The sequence below is a fragment of the Mustela putorius genome, unplaced genomic scaffold (genome assembly GCF_011764305.1).
Source record: "Mustela putorius furo isolate JIRA1106 unplaced genomic scaffold, ASM1176430v1.1 tig00003845_pilon_pilon_pilon, whole genome shotgun sequence".
In the NCBI taxonomy this organism is placed as follows: domain Eukaryota; kingdom Metazoa; phylum Chordata; class Mammalia; order Carnivora; family Mustelidae; genus Mustela; species Mustela putorius.
Window position 1 is genome coordinate 9,227,133 of NW_025421998.1, and position 26,156 is coordinate 9,253,288.

At 46.0% G+C, this 26,156-nt stretch overlaps 1 pseudogene; it reads left to right on the forward strand.

Moving 5' to 3' along the window:
- Positions 1 to 7,544: 7,544 nt before the first annotated feature.
- LOC101677611 lies at positions 7,545 to 9,287 on the forward strand (annotated as a pseudogene).
- Positions 9,288 to 26,156: the final 16,869 nt, after the last annotated feature.

A 26,156-nucleotide genomic window follows, 5' to 3' on the forward strand; every position in this document is an offset into this window, starting at 1 on the left:
CAATGTTAAGGACCTCAATGGTATCCTAATCTTGGTTGTGGAAGCCTGGCTTAGGCAACATCCAGGGTTGTTTTCTTCACAGAGGAAAATGGGAGTAACCGTGGGAAATGAAACATATACATACAGGTCCCCGTGGTGCAGGTCTGGGTCCTACACACTTGACCTATGCCACAGACTGGCCAAGCACACAGTGCTACATCCACAAACCTGCTGGCCCACCTTCCTCATCAAGCCCCAACACCAAGGTCACTGACAGGATTCGATCCCAGCCCTCCATTCCCTGGCCACTAAGGTCTGGATGTTTGTGTTCTCCCAAGATTCATCCATTGAAATCCTAACTACCACCCCCATGTGATGCTGCTAGGAGGTGGTGCCTTGGGGAAGTGATTATGTCGTGAGCAAGGAGACCTCGTAAATGGAGCGAGTGTCCCTGCACAAGGAGACCCAGAGAGCCCCTTCCATTGTCTCTGTCCGCCATGCACACACATGCAAGGAGAAGACGCCATCCACAAACCCAGATCGTCTTGGACTTCCAGGCCCCAGACCTGCGAGCTGTAGATGGTGTTGTTGAAGAGCCTGTGGTAGCTTGTGACCACAGTCTAAACAGAGGCCGACAGGGATGGAGTGACTTGGAGACCATCCCGTGCCCTGTGGTTACTCACTGTCTCTGAGCAGCGAGCAACCTCTCTCTCCTCAGGCAGTACTTTGCTCAGATGCTGTGAGGTGTTCAGGTTTTCTAAACCAGCTGCACCACGTGATGAACCCTGAATCAACCTAAACCCCCATTTTTTTACCCATTCTTCTGTCTTGCTGCACCTCCTGGCCACAAATCACAGATCACAGGCACCTCTCTTGGACGAGCCTATCTTCCGCTATTAGCTGCGTGATCTTGGATGACTGTCTTGAAGTCTGAGTGTTCTCATCTGTAAAATGGGAATTGTGATATCTCTGTTATCTCATTACCAGGATTCAGTCTGATCATGGAAATGAACCCATGCCTGACACATAATAGACATGCATACCCCACTGGACACACTATCCCCCAGTTTCTGTTCCAAAATAGAAGCCAAAACTATGGTCACTCCCTACACATCACGACATCAGTTACATGCTCATGAGCCTCTCAAATGATCCAGTTGTTTAATTTTTAAAAGAATAAAAAGCTTTTAAAAGGCCTGTTCTTAGGGCCACGTGGGTATCTCAGTTGCTTAAGTGACTGCCTTTGGCTCAGGTCATGACGCTGGAGTCCCGGGATCGAGTACCACATCGGGCTCCCTGCTCAGCAGAGCGTCTGCTTATCCCTCTGACCCTCTCCCCTCTCAGGCTCTCTCTCACACTCTCTTTCTCAAGTAAATAAATAACATCATTTAAAAAAAAAAAAAAAGTCCTGTTTTTAAGATGTGAAAACCTAAGGACACCTGTGGGTTCTCACATTACCGGCACCCCCTCCTGCAGGTTTAAGTAGGTAGTGGGGCCCACCAGCACTGCCAGGTCCAATGGGCGGGACCAGCAGGTGAGCACTGAGCTGAAATTCTGGAAGCTTCCAGAATGATGGTTACAGATGCCCCAGAACCCAGCCCACACCCTGCTCCGCCCAGTGTGACCACTCCCAGCTCATGTCCTCACCCCTCCCAGTGTCAGCGTCGTCTCTCCATTTCCAAGGAGGGAGAGGAGTATGGCTTATGGGTCCTTCAGCACAGGGATTTGGATCGGAAGCTGACAAGCAGACACATCCCCGGAACCCCTAGACGAGGGATGGACATCACACGCCCAGAGTTGAAGGCCTCTGTTGTGGCCACGTGTTCTGTAGGGGATTGAGGGATTTGATGTTCCTCTTTGCTGGGATCCATGACCACAGTTCCCCATTTGTGCCTTTAATCGGCCCCTGGCTGTGCTAAAGGGGCAAACCTGACTCAAACCCCAGACAAGCACCTCCTGTCACAGGCGTTGCCTCGTGGCTGGGAGGTAAGATGAAATTAGATGAAAGCTTGCCTCAAAACAGACATCAAGCTTTGAGCCACGGGCCTGGGAACTATTTTTGCTCCCTTTAAAGTGTTTTCAGCTGGGATTACAGGCTGGGGTTTTCACAGCAATGATGGCTCCTTTCCAGAAAGTCTGCAGGGCCCGGCACCTGGGGGCGAGGGCCTTTCAGGTTGTCAGTGCTGTTTGCTTCTGTTTCTATCTCCAGAGGTAAGACCTCAACATCTCAGTCATGCTGCAAATGCCTTCGTGGCTACAGAGGGCGCAGGACCCACCAGGAACCTGGTCCTTGGGGTTTGTGTACAGAACCCAAAGGCACTATGGGCTCAGCGGGACTGCAATGGGTTTCTTAAAATAAATAATACACCTCGACCTGTCTTTGGGTTTCGGGACTCACACAGTGATCTCAGCCCTGGAAGAAGGATAAATGTGATTCGGGAGCAGGTAACTAACAACACACATGGGCCCGGATTATGCCAGAAAATGTTTCTGTTACAGGGTAAGGTCAACCAGCAATCCCAACAGCAGAAGGGCTCTGTAATGGCCCGCTGCCTTGGGAAATCAGCCAGAGGCTGAATTGGGTTGAAACTACATTTTGTCCTTAGTATCAGGAAAGAAGCAGTTCCAGCTGAAAGGAGAGGGTCTGATTAAACTGCAGGAAAAAGAGAGGCCCCTCGGGATAAGGGTTGTGAGTTTGGGGCCAGCTCCAGACATGGGGGAATGTAGGCAGGGCCTCGTCACCTCAGCCCTGCTGGTTAAGGACCAAGGAGGGACAGGGTTCGGCTGCTGTCATCAGCTGCATGACTGTTGACCACAGACACCCAACAGAGAAGAGAGATGGGATTCTAGGGTTGAACAGGAATTGTGCCCAGAAAGGCCCCCCGAGGGTCGAGTAACTGCACACCAGTCATATTCATCACAGGAAAGTCAAGAAGATCGGATTGGTTTGGACCACGAATGTTTTTAGGAAACCCCTGAAATGATTGATTTCATAGTTTTCATCTTGGGAGATCCACGGCATAAAATCTAGAAGGAAAACAAGCTTCTAAGCCTGAAAGCAAAGGCAAGTTTAAGGAAAGAACAGCACTGTGACAAAGTGGCCAGGTCACCCTGTAGGGGTGGGGAGCTGGTGCAGAAGGGAGAGGAGAGACTGCACATGACCTTGGGGTTTGGCTCAGGTCTCAGTCTGTATCTGTAACAGCAGGCTGAGCGTCCACACACCCACCAGAACGACTGCTTTCAAGGGAGGGGAGCCAGAGGCTTAGAGGATAACTGGCAGGTGTGCAGGGAAGAGCTCTGCTGTCCTGAGAACCTTGGACCTGCCCCAGCCTCTCCCCTGCACTAGGGTCTACAGCCTTACCCAATATGGGGAGGGAAGGAAGGAAAGTAGGACCATGTTGGATCTGTCACTCAAGTTTTTAAATGAAAGAGATCAGACTAAGCGTTTACCAACTGAGAGTGCCCAGAAAGCATGCAGAGCTGCCCGGGATGAGAAGGGGCACATGGCACCGGTGGGTAGCCCCTCCACCTGAGAAGACACACAGTTTTCTTTTTAGCCCACCAGCTTCTGATCATGCGGTTTGTGCAGGATTCTGGAGCAAGACCTCGAAAGGATTCCTAAGACTCTGTCAGGACCTCTTTGGCTGAATGCAAAAGGAAAAGAGGCTGAGAAGGGCAAGGAAGAAAAGTGCCAGAAGTCTGGAACAGTAGCTCTGGGAGGTGGAAAAGGGAGCCCTTAAAAGCTGTGTGCTCAGATAGAATTCATAATAACATCAACCTGCACGATGATAGAGGTCCATGTGGACAGGAGCAGAGGAAAGGTGGGTGCAGGAGGGACCTTTGAGGACTTGTAACCATGGGACATGGTACCCGACCAGGACGGCCGCCTAGAGTGGGCAGCAGATGGTGAGAGTTCCATGAGGTCATAGTGTTGCTTGAAAACTTTTTGAGACCAAATTTGTTGGAGTGGAGTCGCTCTGGATTAAGAGCTAGTGGCAGATGATCATGATCCTGAATAACAAGTAAACTAGGGGTAAAATCCCTCCATCTGAGAAGGTGAAGAACTTGAGCGCCGGCACATGTAACAGCATGTGGCAAGAAGATTGAAGACATTTCCAGACTCCTAACCAATGTGAAAGAGTCATCTTAAGGGTGTTTGGTGGCAGGGCTGAGCGGGCTGAGACAAGGATGCCAGCATCTGTGATGGGAAGATGTCTTCGCGTCGGCCACCTGAGGGTTTGAAGGGGGGGTGGGAGGTCGGGGAACCAGGTGGTGGGGATGAGAGAGGGCACGGATGGCATGGAGCACTGGGTGGGGTGAAAAAATAATGAATACTGTTTTTCTGAAAATAAATAAATCAATTTAATAAAAAAAAAGAAAAGAAAAGAAATGAATCCTGGAGTTTTCAAAGGAGAAGCAAGGAAGCCACCACAGTTTACCGCCAGGCTGTGGGTACAAATGGTCAGACTTCTCAAAAGGACCGCCGGAGAAAGGTGTGCTCGAAAGGGATCTGGTTTCCACTGAGGCAAGCATCTGGGAGAAGTGTGCTGGGAACAAGAGGAAGAGAGAATCCTGCCTGAATCATGTGGAAGAAGTCTGGCAGTGTATGGAAACAAAGGGACAAAGGAAGGTTGAAGCAACCAGAGAAACTGTGTTTGGGGAATCCTTCAAAAATTCGAGGGCTGAGGGGCTGACATGTTGTCCACAGGTTCTGAACTCTTCCAGCCATGTCAGTTGGGATCAGCCACAGGGAACTGTAAACATCATGCTCTGCCCATGGGTATGGTAGCAGCGATGGGGGGGGGGTGTTCAGTGTGTATTTCAAGTTCACTCAAAAATCAAATGATAGAGATCTCCTTGGTGGATAGAGTTACCACATCTTCCCACTCAGTCTCAAAGCCCCTTTCCCCCTGAGCTTCTCATCCCAGCAGGAAGGCTGAGTGATATCCCACTGCAGAGCCCAGTGGTTGATGACAGACGATTCATGTTACCAGGGAACCTTTGACAGGATGTAATCTGCAGAGTTCAAACTTACACAGGAAAGGAAATTATAATAACCATGACCTTTTGTTGCCTTTATCATAAAACTACAAATACAACCAACTTACACACAGCTTATGAATCAAAAAACCTTTATATGTTATTTTGTATGACAGTCTGCCTTTCTGAATTGCTCAACTTAACAGGATATTTACATAAATAGCACAATGACAGCCCCTATCTGCCAAACACAAGATTATGTTTCAACACTTCACTGTTCAGAGAAGCCCACAATAACCCTGTATGAGGTAGGTACGAGTCTCCCCATTATGCAGGTAAGAAAATATCCTATTATCCAAAACCTTATAGCTAACAAGTATCTCCCGACTTGAAACTCTATTACTACTCAGTTATTCATATATGTATATATACATATATGTATATATACATATATATATATATTTCTAAACTGTATTGCCAAAGGAACTCTTCGAACTGTAATTTGAAATGAGATGGAAAAAAGTATTTTCAACTGAAATATAGTCAAAGCCCTTGAATGGGTTATGAACGACATTAACCCTAGGGGAAAAAATTAGTGTTTCCCATCTGCTGAATCGCCACCATGATCCCGAGTGCAGCCTGCCTCCCCCGCCTCTTCACTGCGAGTACAGAGTCCTGCTTTCAGAGAACACAGCGAGTTGTTCCCCTCCACCTCCACAAGAAGACCTTCATATTCCCCAGAAAGTGGTAACGTTTTCTGCAGATCTGCTGATTTGCAAACTATATCTCTTCAAACCCTTACAGATATAAGTATCAGTGCGTCTCTCAAAGCCAAGGAATGAAGCCAGATGACCTATTTGGGGAAGGCTTTTCATTTAAAAGAGAAACAAAGACATTCAGACAACCCTTATACAAGAGGCTCCTTTCTAGAGCATCTAACCTTGTGTGGTTATCTGTCAGGCAGTTAACATGGAAAATCTGTGGAAAATCACAGAGGCACAGTACCCACTACAGAGAAATGTTCTTTGCATTCTTCTGTGCCTTGTGTCTGACTAGACGACCAAAGTTGGGCCAGCTTTCAGCTGTGAAACTTTGTGGCACACATTTTACCCTCCTTCAACCCAACTTTTCTAGGGGTCCGTCCTAATTCTCAAACACTTCCATTAAATAACCGCCTGGCCTGTCTCATCACACGTCCTGCTTAGCACCCAACCCTCAGGTCCCAAACATGGCACCCACCGCAAATGTTCCTGAATGAAAGCAGGAGCCAAAGCAGAGGTAAATAGATAATACGCAGCCATGGGATGTGCCTTACTGTGAGATTTTCTATTCAACCTTCTGTTTTTATTATGAATAATTCAATTTGGGGGATTCGTCTTCATGGTCCCTAGTGGAGCTACTAATGGTCTGGGTACACATTAGAGTCTCATTAAATATGAAGTAATGATGAAGAATGAACAAAACTTTCACAGTTAATAAAAGAGAGACCCTCTTGCCACTAATTCAGCTGTGTGTGGCCTGCATCAGGCTGCCAGAAGTGGACCTGGGAAGGCGGCCCCCTTTCATCCTTGATCTCCTCCACCCCAGTGCTGGGGACCCATCTCTCAGCACCTTGGTCCTCCTGACTAAGCAAATACCCTGGCTCCAGCCAACATTTGGTGGGTGTCCTGTCCCCATGTCTTGGCCACCACTAGCAAGGCCTATCCAGCCTTTGCCAGAGCACATGTGAATCTAGTGAGCAAACGGGTTTCCATTTCTGCAGAGCCTGGCTCTCTGAGACATAAAACAAGATCTGGGAGCTAAATCCTGGCAGTCCATCTGGCTCTTCATTAAAATAATCCCAGTAAAAATAAAGCCTTTCCCTAATACCCATGAGTAATTCTATCTTTCAAAGTGCAATATAGGTCCCAGGGGATGGGAAAGAGACAAGTCTACACTGTGGGCTGCTTGTGCCTGGGCAGCTCATCAACTGAGTCCTGGTGATAGTCACATCTGGGTCATAGGTGGGGAGGGCACACTTCCTCCATGCACCGTTGCCTGGCTCACCATGGCCATGAGAACCATGGAAACACCATCTCACCTCCTTCTACCACAGAATAGAAAGTGATTTAGCCCATAGGGACTTTCATTGGCATGCTTGGAAAAGACACTCAGATATTCTTGAAGACCGCTCTGGAGGAGCTGAAGTTTCTGTAACTGGAGCTGGGATCCCTGGCCACCAGGTAAATCACATCTCTCCCTCCCCTCTTTCTCATCCCTCCCCACCCCCTCCAGTCCCTCTTGTTATCTGTCCATTGCTGTTCTCTGGTTTTCTCTGCTTGGGGTTATTCTGTAGAAAATCCCATTCCATGAAATGGGCAAGATGGTCACCTTCGGCGTCAGAGGATTCCAGATCAGCAACCCCATGCAACCATTTTCCAATATCTATGCCCATTTATATTTAACAAATATTTATTGAAAACCACTGTTCTAGGTGCTTTGACTCTGATCAATAAAAAACAAGCAAAAAACTAAGCTCTGTGTCTGCGGCTAGTCAGTCTGCTGCAAGTCCTTGCTGCCATCCTGGTTTTTAGGAAGAACTAAAGATGGTTGAATTTCTAGATGACCAGGACACTCAACTGTGTGACAATTGCAAGAAATGAAATTCCTGTGTTCAATTTTATCATCCTTGAGACCCACTGTTAAAGGAACATTGGTATGTGTCCTATATGCAAGGAACCATTTCCCAAATCTGACATGGAGAGTCACATGGCTACAGAACCTTGTCAGGTGACCTGAAAATGTCAAATAAGTTGGAGGAGAGGCAGATAAAGAAGGGTGAGGAGACTGAGGGTCCTCTATGGCTTACCCTTTGCCAGCACTGTGATTTCGAACTTTTTGTTCTCAAACTGAAGGACGATGGAGATTACTGTGGTGCCCGGCTGAAGTTTTGGGGCAGTTGTGGGTGCAATGTCTTGGTGAAAGATCTGAAGACTCATCCTGATGCTTGTGAAAGAGACAGGGAGGAAAAGAGAGATGAGGTTGCCATGCCTCCTAAAGCAACTGATGAGTCCGGGGGTCAAGATGGCATCTACTTTGCATCCCAGCTTCTCAGGCAAATTGAGGCTCTGGACCCACCTATGAGGCTTCTCCAAAGACCTCTGGGAGCCTTTGAATCAGACACTTTCCATAGTAGAACTACCAACCAAAGGAACACGACAGCCCAGATTCCAGCTCAGAATAATCTACTGGAAGAACGAGAAAGGGAGGGAAGGAATAGAACCTGACAGCCCCCAAAAGAAGACAATGCAAACTTGGACTTCAGGTTGGCCCTAAGTCTGGAAAATGAAGGACAGGCCTGCAATGTGGAAAAGCAGGACTTCTGGAGGGCTGCCTGTGGTACAGACAAGTCCCTTGAAGCGTCCAAAGCTCTGAATGACATGAAAGGTGCAGCTGACCAGGCCATGTTGCCTTGTGAATTTTGGGAGGAGCTCTACACAGAGGAACTGCTGGTTGACTATCAGACAATCTGTAGTCTTTCCTGTGCCTTACCTACACTCAGTATGGGCAGTACTTCCCCCATAAGGGGTGGAGGACCCTGATGTCATCTTCCAAAAGTCTTTGCAGCAGGCTGTGAGTAACCAGTTCGACTCTGATGGGCCTGAGAAAAGCACCTGCTGTGGAGGATAGTACCATCACCCCATGTGAATTCTGTGGGGTACAGAAGGAGGAGGAGGTGCTTCTATTCCATCACCAGGACCAGTGTGACCAAGGTCCAGCCATAGCAAACAACCATGTGACAGAGGGGACTTCTAGACAGGATTTCCAGCCTCCAGAGACCCCACCAGAGCTGCTCAAGGAGCGTGTCAGATACCAGGGAGACTTGTTTTCTGGTTACATGGATGATATTAAGCAGGAAAAGGCTAAAGGGTCCACCTACCTTCTTCCCCCCAGCAGACCTATTGTTGATATGACAGCTACTTGAAACCAAATGTCCACATCCACATTAGGCCCCGTATCTGGGTGCCAGCCTAGCCCTCCTCGCATACTGAAGCTCAACAACTTAGACAGCCAGAATGGCCGAGTGCGTCATCAAAATAGCCATGATTTGGCCATGGCCACCAGACACATTCCAGTGATTCACCCAGTGCGAAATCTCTACCCAGAAAACCTTCTACCCACCTGCCCCCATTGGCATTCAGGGAGATACAGAGTAAGTGGTAAGGGCAGAGGTGGCAGGAACTCACGGGTCACCCCCACACCCTCCAGCTACTGGAACAGAACTGCAAAGGCAAAACCCCCCAAGCAAGGGAGCTAGGGATGCAGAGGAGGAAGAGGAGGAGGAGTGATGTGGTCACAGAGAACCTGCAGGGTGGTTCCGTCTTCTCTGCATGGCAGCACGTGTCGTGGTTCAGGACCCACTTCTTGGGCTCTGTGGGCAGGGGAGATTCTACAGATTTTAACTTTTTCTAAGTCATGGCCATTCTGTGTCTTTTGAGATTGGGCTGTGGGAGTCTGAGGGTTTGGGGGAGTGTTAGCAGGGAGGCTGTTGAGAAATGTTTCATCTTTAACTGCTGCCTTTGGGCTGAGCAGGAATACGAGTTATGTATGGCCTTTCAGCCCCTAAGGCTCCATCTTTTGACTTACTATTGTCACTGCTTCTTGATGCTGTGTCATCCGAAAGGAAAGAGGAGAGAGGGTTCTGCAAACCTGGTACTCACCAGTGAAGTGATTCTCTTCTCTGCAGGGGTCTCAGTTTGGAAACTTTTAGGAACACTCTCTTGTGTACCGTCCCTCCTCACTCTAGAATCTGGGCCTCTGGTGCAAATTGAGGCCGTCTGGTGAAGTGTTCAGGCCAGTTGCAATATATGTTAGGAACAAAGCCTTGGAGATGTATTGAGCTAGAAGTGAGTGCACTAGAAGCTTTGTTTTAATCTGCTTCTTTGGCATTTGGCATAACTGCCTTCTGTTTCTGGTGGGGAGCGCAGTTCCTTTGTCTTTACTATCTTCTGATGGAGAAGGTTGGGGGTGCCCTGTTGCCACCAGAGTTGTGCTGGGTTCTGCCTGGATCAGGCCTGGGGCCTAAGCTCCAGGGCTTGTTCTGAAAACCATGTGACAGAATCCCCATCCCCTCTTTTTACTACCATGACAACTACTGTTTTTATTATTAACATACTTGCAATAGAAATAGGGTTGGTACTTAGGGGGGGGAAAGGGCAAAAACCAAACCAAACTCAACTGAATTCCATGTGATGAAACACATTGACACTGCCTGGGTCATGATTCCAGCTGCTGGACCAGTCCCTTGCTAAGGATGCTGTGGCTGGCCAGGCCTGGCTCATGGGCCCTTTCCAGAGATGAGCATTTGAAGGAACTTGGCAAAGGGCAGTAAAAACTAGGATATGCCCAGGGCACCATCTTGCTTCCTAACACCTCCCCTTACCCTCAGGCACCAGGCTGTCCCTTGCTTGTGTAACACACTCATCTCCTCCAAGAGCTTTAACTCCTGCCCCATTTGCCTGCCCTCCCTCCCTGCTGACCTGCCCCTACAAACCTCAGCCGCCACTCAGGTGACAGATAAGACTCTTATCTTCTGGAACACTGTAGTTCTCTATTCCTAGCCGCCTTTCAGCAGAACTACAGTCTCATCTCTGAACTCAGGATTGCCCACTTCACCCACAGAAACTTGGAAATCTGTCTTGGACTTCCATCATCCACCACCTGCCTCTCTCATTCCTAACAGCCTTGTTCTTGGTTATTCCTCAGTACTATTATCTTGGGTCCTAATCTCAAGAATATTCTTGGGTTCAGTTGCTAGTCCTACCCAGACTAAACCAAACCCACAAGCATTGTGCAGCAAGGTCACCCACAGTTCTCCGTGTTCTCCACAGAGCTTCCTGGGTACCATGGAGACATTCTGGAGCAGCCCTTGACTTCTTCTCTAGGAATACTCCTCTCTTCTTCCCTTCTTGTTTTTTATTTTTCCTCCTATATCCTATTCAGCCCAGCCATTGGTCCTGCTCCTTCTTTCCCCATGTATTCCAAAAGCAGTTCCTCCAGTGACTTCCTTTTACCTACCTTCTTCCTTGATCAACACTTCGGAGGCTCCATCCCTGGCTAGTTCCTGAGGCCTGGTGTCCCCCAGTTCTCAATGAGAACTGCCCTGGAATGGGTCTGAATGTGATGCCCATCTCCACTTGGTGAATTGCATGCAAGTGTGTTATCCTATCACGTTTGTATTCTCAGCGCTTGCTGTAGTATCCCACACACAAGCACCATAGAAATTATTGAGCTGAAGGAAGTTGAATCACATCCAGTTTGAATTGCACTAAATTATAGTGTATTCTTTTGTGCCAGAATGGGAGTGGAAGGGGGAAGATGAATAAAAAGCAGACCAGGGGACAGCCTCTTACAAGATCATAGAGAAAATACCGCCTGCAGTGTCTGTGAGAGCTCACCAAAAATAAACAATATGCTGTAAGTCCTAGAGTTTTAGGACTAAAGTAGTTTGAGAGGATCTGGGAGCTGCTAAGATGGGTCAGGTGCAAGTTTGCCTTTAGCAAGCAGAAGCTCTGAAAGAAGAGAGAATGGACAATGGTTCTAACTGGGAAACAGTAAAATAACAGTACTAAGGAAAAAGAGTAGCTTCTCAGCAGCCTACACCCACCCACTGAAAATGATTCATAAGCACTTGCGCAAAAAAAGAGAGAGAAGCCACCGTGAGAAAGAACTCGCAATTCATTGGTGTCCATTGATGAAGTCCTCAGTGGGCTTTCAGCCCACCCCCCTTACTCCACTGCCCACTGCCTTTTTATCTAAATACTTTTTCATTGATCTCCAATCCCTGAGTCAGCTGAAACCCATGGAATTCACAAGCTAGATATATGATTTAATTTTAGACGCTCTCAGTAAGCGCCTACCACGAAGGAGAGCTGGACAGAGGCTGTGGGGCATGCTGTGGTGAACCGGCCAGGTCCCTGCCCCTCCTGGCTTCCAGCTGAGACAGGGACGGGGCCCCACGCCCTTCCAATGAGGGCAGTAACAGCTCCCTCTGCAGAACCTTAGAAACAGACCCTCCTCTGCCTACGTCATACCTTAGAGAGAATCATTTCAGATTCATGGGGTTCAGGGCAGGGTTAAATTTCTTTTTTCCAGCCATCTTCCCACTCCAAGTGTAGATCACCCTGGAAAGATGGCAAGAAACATATTCCTCTGATCAGGGTACTGTCTAACTACTGTCCTAGAGGAAATGGTATTTTCCAGCAGGTGAGCAATAAATGAAGCATGCCTGACAGAAGGTCAGGAAACATGCTGAGCATAAGGTGCCTCCAGGCAAGCTGGAGTGGGCTGTGGCATAGGGACAGCTGTGGCACGGGGCTGGACTAAGATTCCAATGCAGGAGAAGGACACAGAGTGGCACCAGAGCAATGAGCAACACCCTCAGGGATAATGTTCCCTCTCTAGGGCCACTCCTACCACGTCTACCAAAAAGGATCCAGGGGATGTTGGTTAGCTCTGGAAGAAACATCAAGACTGTCTTGTCAATTTCCCTGCCTCACAAACTGGAAAAGGAGTGGCTTCTTGTAGAAACCTCAGCTGATAACCTGATAACCCTCTGCTGATAGTGGAACTTGACTAAAATCCAAGTTCATGCACTTCCCATCCATGTTCCTTCCACAATATCAAGCAACGATGTCCCAGGACACAAGTCTGCTCTGCTTCTCTGGGCATCTGTGCAGCCGTGGTGGACTTGCCCCTCCAAAGGCTTTAGAAAAGTGACAGGGAATCACCCAAGAATAAGCTTGCTTTGATAAATAACTCTTAGAAGCGAGAGGAAGGGCTTGGGGATAGGGATCATAGTGTGACTTTTAAGCAAGGCAGTAAAGTTATTATTGGAATCATGACATGTTTATTAATTGGGGAGACAATGATGATGGTGGCGGTGATTCTATGTAGCCAACAAGTTAGAAAATGTTAGAAAGTACCACAGCCACAAATTGGCCCTTCCACCATAGGCAACGGGCTGTCGGCTACATTAAACACCTTTTGAAATTAATATGTCCCCAACAAACTTGGGGCCTCCTGTTGTCCAGATGGTCCCAGTGAGTCTTTGACCCTGTGTATCAAGAAGCATGTCTCAAATGCCACTCAGCTTGTCGGAGTTGCACAGAGAAAATAATCCTGAGCCCCCAGAGCATTAAAAGCAACATTGCATGAAATGTCTCCTTATTTATTTCCTCATTTTTTTTAATAAGCTTCTAGCAGAAACTCATGTGTGTCAGTCAGGGTTCCCCAGAGAAAGAAATAACAGGACACACACAGACGAACACACAGTCAGAAATGAGAGATTTATTATAGGACATGGTTTGGAAACTGGGCACTCTCACAGTCGGCCACCTGCAAACTGGAGAATCGGGGAAGCCGTTGGTATCATCCAAAGGCCCAAGAACCAGTAGCTCCAGTGCCCGAGGGCAGGAGAAGGTGGATGTCCCAGCTCAGGAAGAGAGAGGGCATACCCTTGTCTTTCACCCTCTCCTTCCATTTGGGCGTCCATGAGATCAGCTGATGTGGCCCACCTGGGTGAGGGCAGATATCTTGACTCAGTCTTCTGAATCAAATGATAATCTCCTCTAGATACACTTTCACAGACACATCCCGAAATGCTTTACTAGCTCTAGGGCATCTCTCAGGACTATGGAGTTGACACATGAAGTTAACCATCACGCCACATAAGAAAATAGCAATTATTAGGTAAAACCTCAGAGCCTGGGAAAATGCCATAGGAAGACGAGGGCAGAGGTAAATGATGGATTGCAGAAATAATGACCACTTAGGCCTGCACAGTTGGTGTAGATGAGCCACTAAATGGGCTTTGAGGTTCCTAGTGGCCAAAGGGAAGAGAGAGAAGGTGCTTGGAATGAATTGGGTACTTTCTATAAGGATGATTGTTTTCATTTGTTCAGCAACTCTATGGAAGAAGAATTATCTCTTTACTGTAGATAAGGGAATCGAGGGTCAGAGAAAGCCTAATGTGTACTTGGATTCCAGCCCGGACCAACCCAACCCCAGAGCCAACCATCGCATCACATGGGGGCAGGAAACCTCTGCCTGCTCATTCTGTTAGGGTCACACTTGTCCATAATGCCTTTCTCCTTACAGTGCTCAGAGCTTCGTCTAGACCATGCAGGTGCTGCACCTGCCCACAGCTCTGCCATACCTCGGCACTGTGTTCTAGGACAGGGTCCAGTGTGGACGAGCCCCAAGGGTGACACAACTGGAAACAAGGGGGTGTGAGCAAGCACAGGCTTTGGAGTCCTCCAGCCTTGGGTTGGAACCATAATCTCCAGCCACCTGGGGGCCTCAGGTGCTTAATCATCCAACTCTTTTTTAAAGGATTTTATTTATTTATTTGACAGGGAGAGAGAGAGAAAGCATGTGCACAGGCAGGGTGAGTAGGAAAGAGAGAAGCAGAACTCCCGCTGAGCAGGGAGACCAAGGTGGGACTCAATCCCAGAACCCAAGAATCATGACTTGAGCTGAAGGCAGATGCCCAAAGGACTGAGCCACCCAGGCACCCCTAATTGTCCAAACTGCTTTTTTAAAAAATATTTTTATTTATTTATCTGACAGAGAAAGATCACAAGAGCAGCAGGCGGAGGGGGGGGGCGGGCAGGAAGGCAGGCCCACCCTGAGCAGAGAACCCGATGTGGGGCTCAATCCCAGGACCCTGAGATCATGACCTGAGCTGAAGGCAGAGGCTTAATCCACTGAGCCACCCAGGCTCTAATTGTCCAACTTGTACACAATGGTTATCAGCTCTGCTCTTTGGGCTTTGCAATATCTGACCCAGCAGCATTGTTTTCAGCATAACATACCAGCTCTGTCACACACCGTTGGAAAATTGTTTCGAAAACAAACATGAACAGAGCTGCTAGAGGGAAATTATGGAATGTCTCCATAGGCTTTTCAAGCCATTCTTTCACTAAATTAAATTTTAACTTCTCAATCAATTCGTAACCCAGACACTTCTAACATTTGCTTGGAGAAGAAAGAGGGAGTCTGGCTCTCTGGAGCCAGTCTTTCTCCGTCTCGCTCTCTTGAGTGAGTGTGAGCACGAGTGGGAGGGGCAGAGGGAGAGGCAGAGAGAGCATCTCAAGCAGCCTCCATTCTGAGCATGAAGCCCAATGTGGGGCTTTGGCTCTGCCTCTTAACACCAAAGCCCTCAATTACCTCCACTCCCAGATGGCTCAGTTTCTGCCACATAAGAACAAATAAACAAACAAACAAGCCTGAGTCCTTCTTCTCTCAACAAGCAGAAGACGGGCTTCCCATAAACTGATCCCACCAGAACCCCCAAAAAGCAGACTGGCCATGCTTCTGGGGCACATGGCAATGGTAAAGAGCCCTGTCTAGTCTGGGGTTGGGCCACAAACTCTAGTTCAGGTTGGGAACAGGACTTTTCCGGAGCTCAAACTTAATCTGTTACACATTTGTGGGACTTGAGCTTGTAAAATTTCTTCCACTGGGCTACGTTCAAAGAAGGTTGACTTCGAACCAGTGTTGACCTACACACTAATTTGTGCAACAAATACTTCTTGCTTGCCTGCTGGTGTTGGGCTCTGGCTCACAGCTGTGAGTAAAATACAGACTTGCCCTCAGGAGTATACAGTGAAATGGTGAGAATGGGAAGTGGGTGAATACTGCAAGAGACAAAGCTAGGCTCATGACTGCCCACCTGGTGGGAACTTGCTGGATGAACAAGGCTAGAGCCAAAGACTAAAATGACGTGTCACTGTCATAACTATTACAAATAAGCTCTACAGAGGAAAAGGTACAACCTGTTTTAGGGAGAAGTCCTAAGTTCAAAGCCTGGCTTCACCATGAAGAGCTGTGACTATCAGGTTATGATAAAAAATGGACTTAATGACTCTAAATGAATGAAGAATGAATTAATGAATTATGAATTAATTAATTAATTAGATAATTAATTAATTAAGCTGCTATAAACAGTCAGCAAGTCCTGAGGAGTGATTATCAAGTAATGTATAAGAAAACCACCTAATTTAATCATCACGGTGATAACTTATTTAGGCAAATATCCCGAATCAAAGTTAAAATAGAATTAGGGGATGAAAGTTCAGAGGGACAGAATATTTACTTAGCCTCAACATATTTTTAACAAAAGATGTATTCATTTTTAAAAACTAACTGTAAAATGAAGAAACAAGATCAAAGTTGACGTCACCTGGTCTGGCAGAAACAGTCATCCCACGCCTCTGACAGGATGTTGAGGAGGACACGGCATCACTCAGAAAGCAGTCCTACCCCAGCATGCCTTATCTGAAACATCAGGCAAACCCAAGCCAAGACGACCGTCTAGAAATAACTGCTCTGTGCTCCAACAATGTCAGTGACATACCATAAAAAATCACATTTCAAAACAACTGGAAAATTGGCCTGAGGGCTGTAGGTTTGATGATAGTACTGTGACAATGTTAAATGTCCTGAAGTATAACTGAAGTATAGTTATGTTAGAAAAGGTCCTTCCTTGTGGGGCTCCTGGGTGTCTGAGTCGTTTAAGTGTCTGACTCTTCATTTCAGCTCAGTTCTCGATCTCAGGGTCCTGGGATCCAGCCCCACTTTAGGCTCTAAGCTGGGCATAGAGCCTGCTTGGGATTCTCTCTCCCTTTCCCTCTGCCCCTCCTCCTCTCCCCTCTCTGAATACTCTGTCTCTCTCTGTCAAAAAAAATTTTTTAAAAGAGCTTGTTTTTAGGAAACACCCTCTGAAGTCTTCAAGGATATATGATATGACACATGGGATTTAGAATCAGATGGCTCAGAAAACAATTAGATATGGTTAGATGCATAGATTCATACATTCATACCTACACACTTACACGGATCCACATAAAACCTACCTAAGTATTCTTTATTCTGCTCTTGCACGTCTCTAGAAGTGAAATTATTTTACAATCTAAAACTAAAAAAAAAAAAAGAAGAAGAAGAAGAAGGAAGCTTATATGTCAAAACATCATGGAATTGATTCTGATAAAATTGGGACTGGGAGGGAGACAAACCATAAGTGACTCTTAATCTCACAAAACAAACTGAGGGTTGCTGGGGGGAGGGGGTTTGGGAGAAGGGGGGTGGGATTATGGACATTGGGGAGGGTATGTGCTTTGGTGAGTGCTGTGAAGTGTGTAAACCTGGCGATTCACAGACCTGTACCCCTGGGGATAAAAATATATGTTTATAAAAAATTAAAAATTAAAAAATAAATCCGTATTTTTGCTCTTCTCTGAATCTCAGTTTCTGTCAAAGCATAATGGAGAAGTCACAACACGCCTTTCCTGGGCTGGAAAGGAGTGGCAGCGTCAGTGAGCACCGATTACTGGACCTCCCCAGAACAGTGGGCGTTCAGGGAACCCAAGCCAACTCTCACATGTTGAGTGATTATCCCCACAATACGGATACAGGCCAACTGGTGGTTACACGTGTGGCTCACATCCCTTGTTACTCCCCGAGACTTGTGCTTCCAAACCTTGCAGTCGAAGTACATTATGTGCTGTTGGTTAGCAGTTTCTGTCCTCACTCAGCGTTATTCTCAGTACAAATGTGCTTCTGTGCCTAATGCTGACTTTAAAAAATGTTCAACATGTGAGTAGCCTCCAAGTTAAAATAACAATAAAAAAACCCGACATCTACTGCGTTGGGTTTGACGTGTAATCACACCTGAACTGAAGCCAGAAGCAAACGCCAGTGTGTTCACTAGAAATGGGTACCGGTGTTCAGAAAATATTGTCTTCCCAGGGAGGTTTAGAAAGCAAATAGAAAAGGAAGTGTATCTTCAAATTGAAAAGAGGATAAAATACCACAGTTACAAACATTAATGAGAGCCAATATAGGAAGAAAGAGTAAATGGAAGTAAAACTTATCTCCGAGATGCTCTGAAAATGTTCTGAAAATAACAACCATTTACTAAGTGTCTCATGCACCTGAGATGCATTTCATACCTTGCAAACTAAACTGCAATTACTCTAATTTTCTAGATGAGGAAATAACTCTAGAGTTACACAGTTGTTCAGGTCTCACTAGTCACTTGACTAGAGGTCTCCTCAACCCTGGGCCAGTTTTCTTTCTCTGGTCTCCAGAGGAGTTCGCTTAGATCTACATGTCCTCTGTTATACCCTGTGGGTTCACATAGACCCTCTTCTCCTGCTGTGCTCCTTGCTCCTTCCATAATCACATATTATCCATATGTTCCTCCTCCAGAAAAAAGGTGTGGACTAAGAAGAAAGGGGGAATCTATCCCATGCAGGTTGCTTTCTTTGCCTCCAGCAGGTGCCCCTACATTTTCCTGGCAGCGAGGACCAGATGTAATGAAAATAAGACTTCAGTGGCATTGGAAGATTTGAGTTATTAGTCCCTACCCACTCACCATATTGACTCTGTTCCTCTACAAGCATTGAGGAATCTGTCCATTTGACCTTTAAGGCTTCTGGTTCAGAACTGCTAAAAGGTAGATGGGACAGATGAGCCACACCCAGATCCTTCAAATACTTGGTTCTGAGAAATCCTCTGCCAACTGAAACAAAAGAAGACAAAAAGATGGTTCTGGAGCACATGGTCATGAGATAGACTAGAATTCTAGAGCCCAGCATTGAGACACAGAAGATAATCAATCATCTGAATGATATTGTTTCTCATGAGATGGTAATGTTCTCAGTAGTGAACCACAAGGGCTGGTGAATAAAACATATGGAAGATGGGAAGCTGTCTCACTGGAAATATGACGTTGAGTATTTTTTTCTTTTATTTTTCTATTGTGTAATTTTAACCATCTTTAGAGTTACAAAGGAATCTTCAAGAAGATTCTGGAAGGTAGTGAAGATGGTCAACACATAGTCTGTCTTATTCCAAGTCATGGTTTTGCCAGATTCCAAGAGTTTGCTTAAACACTGGCTCACCATTTGCATCCAGATGGATGGAACTAGAAGGAGATTAGGCTGAGTGAAAGAAGTCAAGCAGAGAAAGACAATTATCCTATAGTTTCACTTATTTGTGAAACATAAGGAATAGCATGGAAGACATTAGAAGAAGGAAGGGAGAAATGAAGGGGGGAAATCAGAGAGGGAGATGAACAATGGACTATGGACTATAGGAAAAAAACTGAGGGTTTTAGAGGGGAAAGGGGGGTGAGCCCAGTGATGGGTATTAAGGAGGGCACATATTGCATGGAGCACTGGGTGTTATACACTAGCAATGAATCATTGAACACTACATCAAAAACTAATGATGACTACTGTAACATAAAAAAAAAATAAGAAAAAAAAGTCTGTAGAATGGAATAACAAAACAGCTTTTTCTATTTAAAAAACAAACAGACAGAAATACTTTCCTCTTCTAAAAAACTCAGGTTATCAGGTCACACTCAAAGACACTCAATCCACAAACTGAAGCCAATTTCCTGAGTGCATTCCTCTTTCCTGAATTCCATACTCCTTGGTTCTCTTTAAAGCAGCTTTAACCAAGTTGAACTTCAATATTATCCCAAGATAATTTGCCCCCGCGTCTTGCCCTCACATTAAAGCATAACTCACTTGGGGTTGCCTTCTAGGTCCTTGGGGCAGGAGGAACCTTGTTTGACCTTCACACCATGTTAGACTTTTGTGGAAAACCTGATTCCTCCTGTCCTCCCATTCACTTAAGTCCCCTGTACATCAAAGAAAATAAAAGGAGAAAAAAACTGGCAATAATGGCCCTTTTCATAATAAAGTAGCAGCCAACAATAGCTAGGAGGGAGGCAGCTCTGTCTGTACATTCATCTTGACTAATTAGCCACAAGCAGGAGAAAACAGTCCCACTCAGATGACTGATCTTAATGTGTTTCTCAAATTTGATGGAACGCAGGAACGCATCATTGAGAAATATCCGTCTTGCTGTCAGAATGTTAATCATGATCCAGAGGAGGAGTTAGGCTGCGACAAGCATTGCATATGATGGACTCCACTCAGGCCCTCTACAAATAAGAAATGAAAAATCCACCTGCCGGCAGCACTGAAAAATCTGTTTCCAAAGGTTCTTACAGTCTCCTCCAGACGGGTGCTGTGAACTTTCGAAAGCAATTAGATGACCCCGATTCTCAAAGCAGCTGCCGAATTCCGTGTCCAGGGATAAAGCAGAAGGTACTTTCCCTGGTACAAACATTGCCCCTACCACCGACGTGAAGAATAAAGGAGCAAATATTCAAGAGTTTTAATCAGACCGGACCTAGTATTTCCCAATAGATGGAGAAAAGCCTTGGGTCAAAAGGCCCGCCATGTCAATGGAAGTCAACCAAGCAGTGGGCATGCTTTGGGTGTTTGCTTGTCAAGTTCAGGCTCCTTTTGGCTCCCCTATCCCTGAGAACAGCATCTTTCCAGTAGGTTGAAGTGACCTAGCTGTGTATCAGGACCCCAGCCGTGAGGGACCAGTATGGCAAGCCCTTGGCACAGAACCTTATGCAAAGGACCCAGCACATGTTGGCTGAGACTGGGGGAGGGAAAGTAACAGGCTCACCTATGCAACAGAGAAGGCAGAGCGCATTCTAACCCATTTGGGGGCGAGATTTGATCCAAGGAAAGGGATACTCCTTAGTCACCTACCAAACCATATAATGGTTCCAAGGAAACCCACAAGCTCAAGGTGGGAAGAGATCACACAGATGGAAAGCAGGAAGAGAGATGACAAAGGAAGCTGTTGATGATCTTTTACTGGGGGTGAGGCCGAATCCACTTGGTGTATGTAGGGTCCATAACAGGAGGTTTCATTCTATGTACAGGAGAACTCCTCCCAGGAGAACTTGCTATGCCCGAGTGCCAGCCAGCCTCCTGTGAAGCCCCAGTGGTCCCTTCCCACAAGGAGAGTATGGCGAACGTGATTGGATATTAGTTGTCAGAGACCAGCAGCTCCCAAGCCTGTCCCAACTTGTTCATGTTCTCTCTCTCTCTCTCTCTCTCTCTCTCTCTCTCTTTCTCTCTGTCACCATTGGCTCTCAGGAAGCCATGCTGTGAGCCCCCTGTGGGACACCCACACAGGGGATGTGAAGCACATGGGTGAACTTGAGGCCAGGTCCTGTGGCCCCTGAGACTGCCATGCCAGCAACTGGCCCCTCTGTGAAAGACCCTCAGCCAGAACCATGCAGCTCATTCTGTGAGGTAATACCTGTTTTCAGCTAAGGTTTGGGCCAACGTGCTGCAGAGTGGTAGGTTACCAAGATCCCTGGCAAGGTAGGACAACTGTCAGTGAAGACAATGCCCCAGGGGAGGGGGGTGAGCATGGGCCAGGAGGGGTGTGGGCGGAGGAGCCCCCTACAGTGCATCCTGAAAGGTTCTCACCAAACAGGCCTAGAGGGACTGGGCTGGGCCTCCTTGTAGCCCTGTGGTCTCCCTAACAAAGCACCACAGACCAGGCAGCTTAAACCACAGGTGTTTACTGTCTCGTAGCTCTAGAGGATGAAAGTTCAGGATCAATGCATCAGCAGGGATGGTTTCCACCCAGGCTGTGCGGAAGGGACATGGTCCTGGCCACATAGACGGCCTTCTCATCATCTTCACATCATCTTCCCTCCGCAGCATCTGGTTCCAATGCTAGAACATTATTTAGGGCCCACCTAATGACTTCATTTTTTAAAAAGATTTTATTTATTTAATTGAGAGGGAGAGAGACCATGAGCATGAGCACAAGCTGGGGGAGGAGGCAGAGGGAGAAGCAGACTCCCCACCGAGCCAGGAACCCAATGCAGGACTCCATCCTCCATCCCAGGACCCTGAGATCATAACCTGAGCTGAAGGCAGCTGCTTAACTGACTGAGGCACCCAGGCACCCCCTTAATGACCTCCTTTTAACTTATTTGCCTTTGTAAAGATCCCATCTCCAAATACAGTCACGTTCTGAGGCCCTGCAGGTAGGACACTGACTCCATGAATTTGGGAGGGGGAAACAATAAACTCCTTATCACTCCCCTACTCTGTATGTCTTGCCACCTGCCTCATACCAGGTGAGAATTGGCAGCCCAGTGAGCAGGTGCATTTTTTCAGGAAGGGACCCAGTCCAGAGTTCTAACACCCCAGCTTGAAGTCACCATGAGGAAAAGGTCTGCACCATTGTCTTGGTGACTTTGCCCAAGGAAGAGTAAGAATCTAGATGGCCATCCATGTCCCTTCTTCCATGCTTGGCTGTCCATGTCCCTTCCTCCATGCTTGCTTTTGAAACCATGCCAGTCACATAGAGGTGACATTGAGACAGAAGTCAGAGCTGGTGGGTGATCTGTATGTACATGAAGCCCTTTTCCTGTGATTGGGTTAGATTGAAATCTGCATTATCTTTTATTCCATCACTACTGTTCTTCTAAATGTGTGCCCGGAGGCTATTTTCTGTGATGGCCACCTACAAAATTTAGAACAAACGTGTTTCTATGGCTGTCACATTATTCAAATGTATAAGAAACACACACTTGGCTGAAAGATTAAATTTTGAAGTACATCTTTTTTATTTTTTAGTATTTGAAATTTGCCATCAAATGGCTATAAAAGATACCAGTCCTCCGCTGATGTCTAAGGGAAGTGTGATGCTCCTTAATGTCTGTCAGGATTAGATTGCTCTGTAGGTTGCCAGCGTACCTTGACCACCGACGCTCGAGGTGTAATCTCCTGAGCTAGAGATGACACAAGAAAGACAACTCCTCCCACCACTACCCATGTCGCGGCAGCCTTCCTACTGATGCAACTGGTGGTGTGCGATGGGAGCTGGAGGAAGGAAGATTAGTTTCTCCAGCACGCCTGAGCAGTATGTGAACGGTTTCTTTAGAAGAGAATATGAGTAAGCCTCAGAGAAAATATTGCAGACCCTGGAAATAGCATAGGATTTTAATAATAGTTAAGTAAACTTCAGTGCAAATCAGAAAACAGATATTAGTAAGGAAAGTGACAGACTGGGAACATGGTTTATCATCTTCAAAATGCTGGATGGAAATTTGGAGGAAGTGAGAAATGTTAAGTCCCTTCCAGATCTGGTAACTAGAGGAGGGAGCTGGAGCTTCACTCTGGCATCCCTGAGCCCTGGCTCTCTCCTCTGTCACACAGACGTGGCATTTCCAATGTGGCATGTTCCACATGCTGGAAACTAAAAATCCAACTTCAAAGAAATCAGAGATCAGAGAGGGGAAGATCATCTTCCGCCATGTGTTCAACAAGTAGTATGGAGTCAGACTGTTCTAGGCACTGAAATATCCAAAGGCACAAGATAAAGACCTTGTGTGAAGCTTTGTAATCCAGGGGTTAAGGTTATGGAGACCAAAATATGGGTCCTTAAAGGACGTCAGGAGCTAGAGACCGCTGGGGTCCTCCATTCATTCCCATTTCTGAGCACCAGAGAACCCCACACAGATCAATGCTTGGCCAGTACCAGTGACACCATGACGGGAGAGAGGCCCTGTTTTCTGCCTCAGGAGACTTAGCTCTAACCGGGAGGATAGATCATTAAACAAGCAATTAAAACAAAGAACTCCTCACAGTTAAGCTAAATTTTGATGTAAGAAATCACAGTAATTAAATGGCATGGCAAGGTGGCCAACGCAGAATGGGCACTCAAAAAATGCTTGTTGTTTTTAACAAGCTAAACAGCTTCACTTGTGTGCAGAGAGAACTTATAAACAATAGTAAATTGTAATGATTTCAGGCGCAAAGAAGGTTAACACAGGGAGTCTTAATGGATCCTATAACCTTGAGTCAAGCACAAGATCTTTGCTCCCCATCTCTGTGGACTCCTATTTGTCCTGCCAGACTAATTTTTCTTCCGTAATTTCACTGTCTGGGAGAGCTCATTAAGAGATTTACCTGATCAGACTAAACGTTTCTTTCCTTAATCCATCTCATTACGCTTCTGACACCCCCCCCCATACCGGCCCAAACATTTGAATTTCATAGCTTCCATTAATGCAAATAGAATCTCATCAAGGTCTAAAGATTCCTAGGAGAGCTGAGATTGAATGTCCTCATTTGAATGCATAAACTAGCAGCCTCCCCTTGGATAGTTCCCTTGTTTACAATGTTTCCTTTGGTCTGAGGTGAGATCATCCGGGCTGGAGAAAAGAATGAATACATTTCAGATGCACAATTCACTAAATGCCTGAGTGAACCGGGCTCCTTGATTCAACTTCAGACCAGTCAGGAGCAGGGAGCACACAGCACAGAATTTGTAACCTTCAAAAAAGTGGTTGACACTCCAGCCAAAAGGAATGAAAATCATGAAAGAGAAACAAAGTAATAAAGAGGAAAGGATCCCTATCAAAAGTGTGGAACCAGTAAGAAAGCTCTGTTTGCCCATAGGAGTGCTGGAGAAGACGTCCTTAGAAACACCAATGTGGATTTGAATCCTCATTTCAGTCTTTACCAGCTGGAGACCTTGATGGCACGAGTTCGCATGCATTTGCCTCTGTTCTTCATGTAAAAACAGGGCTACCTACCCTGTCTCAGAGATGTAGGAGGACCGAGAACAGCAAAAATGGACACTTTACTTACAGATTAAAGTAGAAAAAAACAGAGATACAATGGGGATTAAATTTCTATGAGAATACTTGAAAATCCCTACTCCTAACAAATTCAAGAAACTCAAGTGTAGTAGTCAACAGAAGTTAATATAGTTAACCCAAGAAAAAGCAGATGGGAAAGAAGTTTCTTACTGGGGCGCCTGGGTAGCTCAGTTGGTTAAGCATTGGACTCGATCTTAGCTCAGGTCTTGATTCCAGGGTCATGAGTTCCAGCCCCACTTCAGGCTCCATGCTGGGCATAGAGCCTACTTTGAAAAAGAAGAAGGAGAAGAAGAGGAATAAATTTATTGTTAAAGAAATTGAACAATATACACATGCAAACACTTATACAAATAGGTATAAGGAATTGAGGAAAGAGTTGATTCCCTTCTTAAACTAAAATAAGAGAATTTTTAAAAGCTAAAAAAAAAAAACTCATTATTCAGCTAATATGAGCTAAACACAAGAATTGAAAAAGGGTAGTGCAGGAAACATAATGATAGGTCAGTCAGTCTCTCTTGGAACAAATAGGCCAAAACCCTAAATGAAAATTCCCACATATAATTTCTTGCAACGTCCTAAAAGCACATAAGGTTCAAGTAGAGTCTCTCTCAAGAACACAAAAGTACTACAACATCTAAAATCCTAATAATATTCCCTATTTACAAGTTAAAAAAAGAAAAATCTATGATCATTTGAAATGGTACAAAAATAAAAGGTGAAATGTAATGTATTTTGTAATTAAGATTGTACTTAGCAAGCAAGCTGGAAATAAAAGATTTCCTCGGCCTGGCAAATGATAGTTGACAGAAACCTAGAGCAAATACCATAACTAATAATAAAATATTAGATGCATTCTATTTAGAGGCAAAACAAGAAAGGGATGCAAATTCTCACCGCTTCTGGTCAACACCATACTGAAGGTCCAGACCAATGCAAAGAGAAAAAAAAATTACTTTAAACATAAGAAGAAGAGGGACACTCCTGAGTGGCTCAGTGGGTTAAGCCACTGCCTTCGGCTCTGGTCATGGTCTGGTCAGGGTCCTGGGATCAAAACCCACATCAGGGTCCTTGCTCAGCAGGGAGCCTGCTTCTCTCTCTGCCTCTGCCTGCCACTCTGCCTCCTTGTGCTCTCTCTCTCTCTCTGACAAGTAAATAAATAAAATATTTTTTAAAAAAAGAAGAAGAAGAAGAATGAAAAACCAATCAAATTATCTTTATTTGCAAGCAATATCCTTGTTTGTAAATACAACATCTCCAACAGAGTCAACATGGAATTTAGTAAAAGGTGCTTAAAAACAAAGTAACAGGAGACCTGGATGTAACAAAGATTCTCTCCTTGACCAAACTCTTCACAAGATCCCCAGATTTTTCTATTTGGCTGGCTTCCATGTTGCTCTCTGCTCTGTCCCTTTGTACTACCAATCTCAATAAGTCAGTTTCAGCAACACATTCACTTTCTGTACTGATCACATCTTCATCTGATGGGGTTCCTCACCCTCCACTTCCCCCAGGTGAAGTCTGACCACCCTGGCCTCTTTTCATCAAGGAGCCTATTAGGTTAGTTTAACCAGAATCCCCCCCACCCACCCTGGTGTTTCCTTCCACTGCCCCCACCCCCCACTCCTTGTCTACAAACCCCCACTTGCCC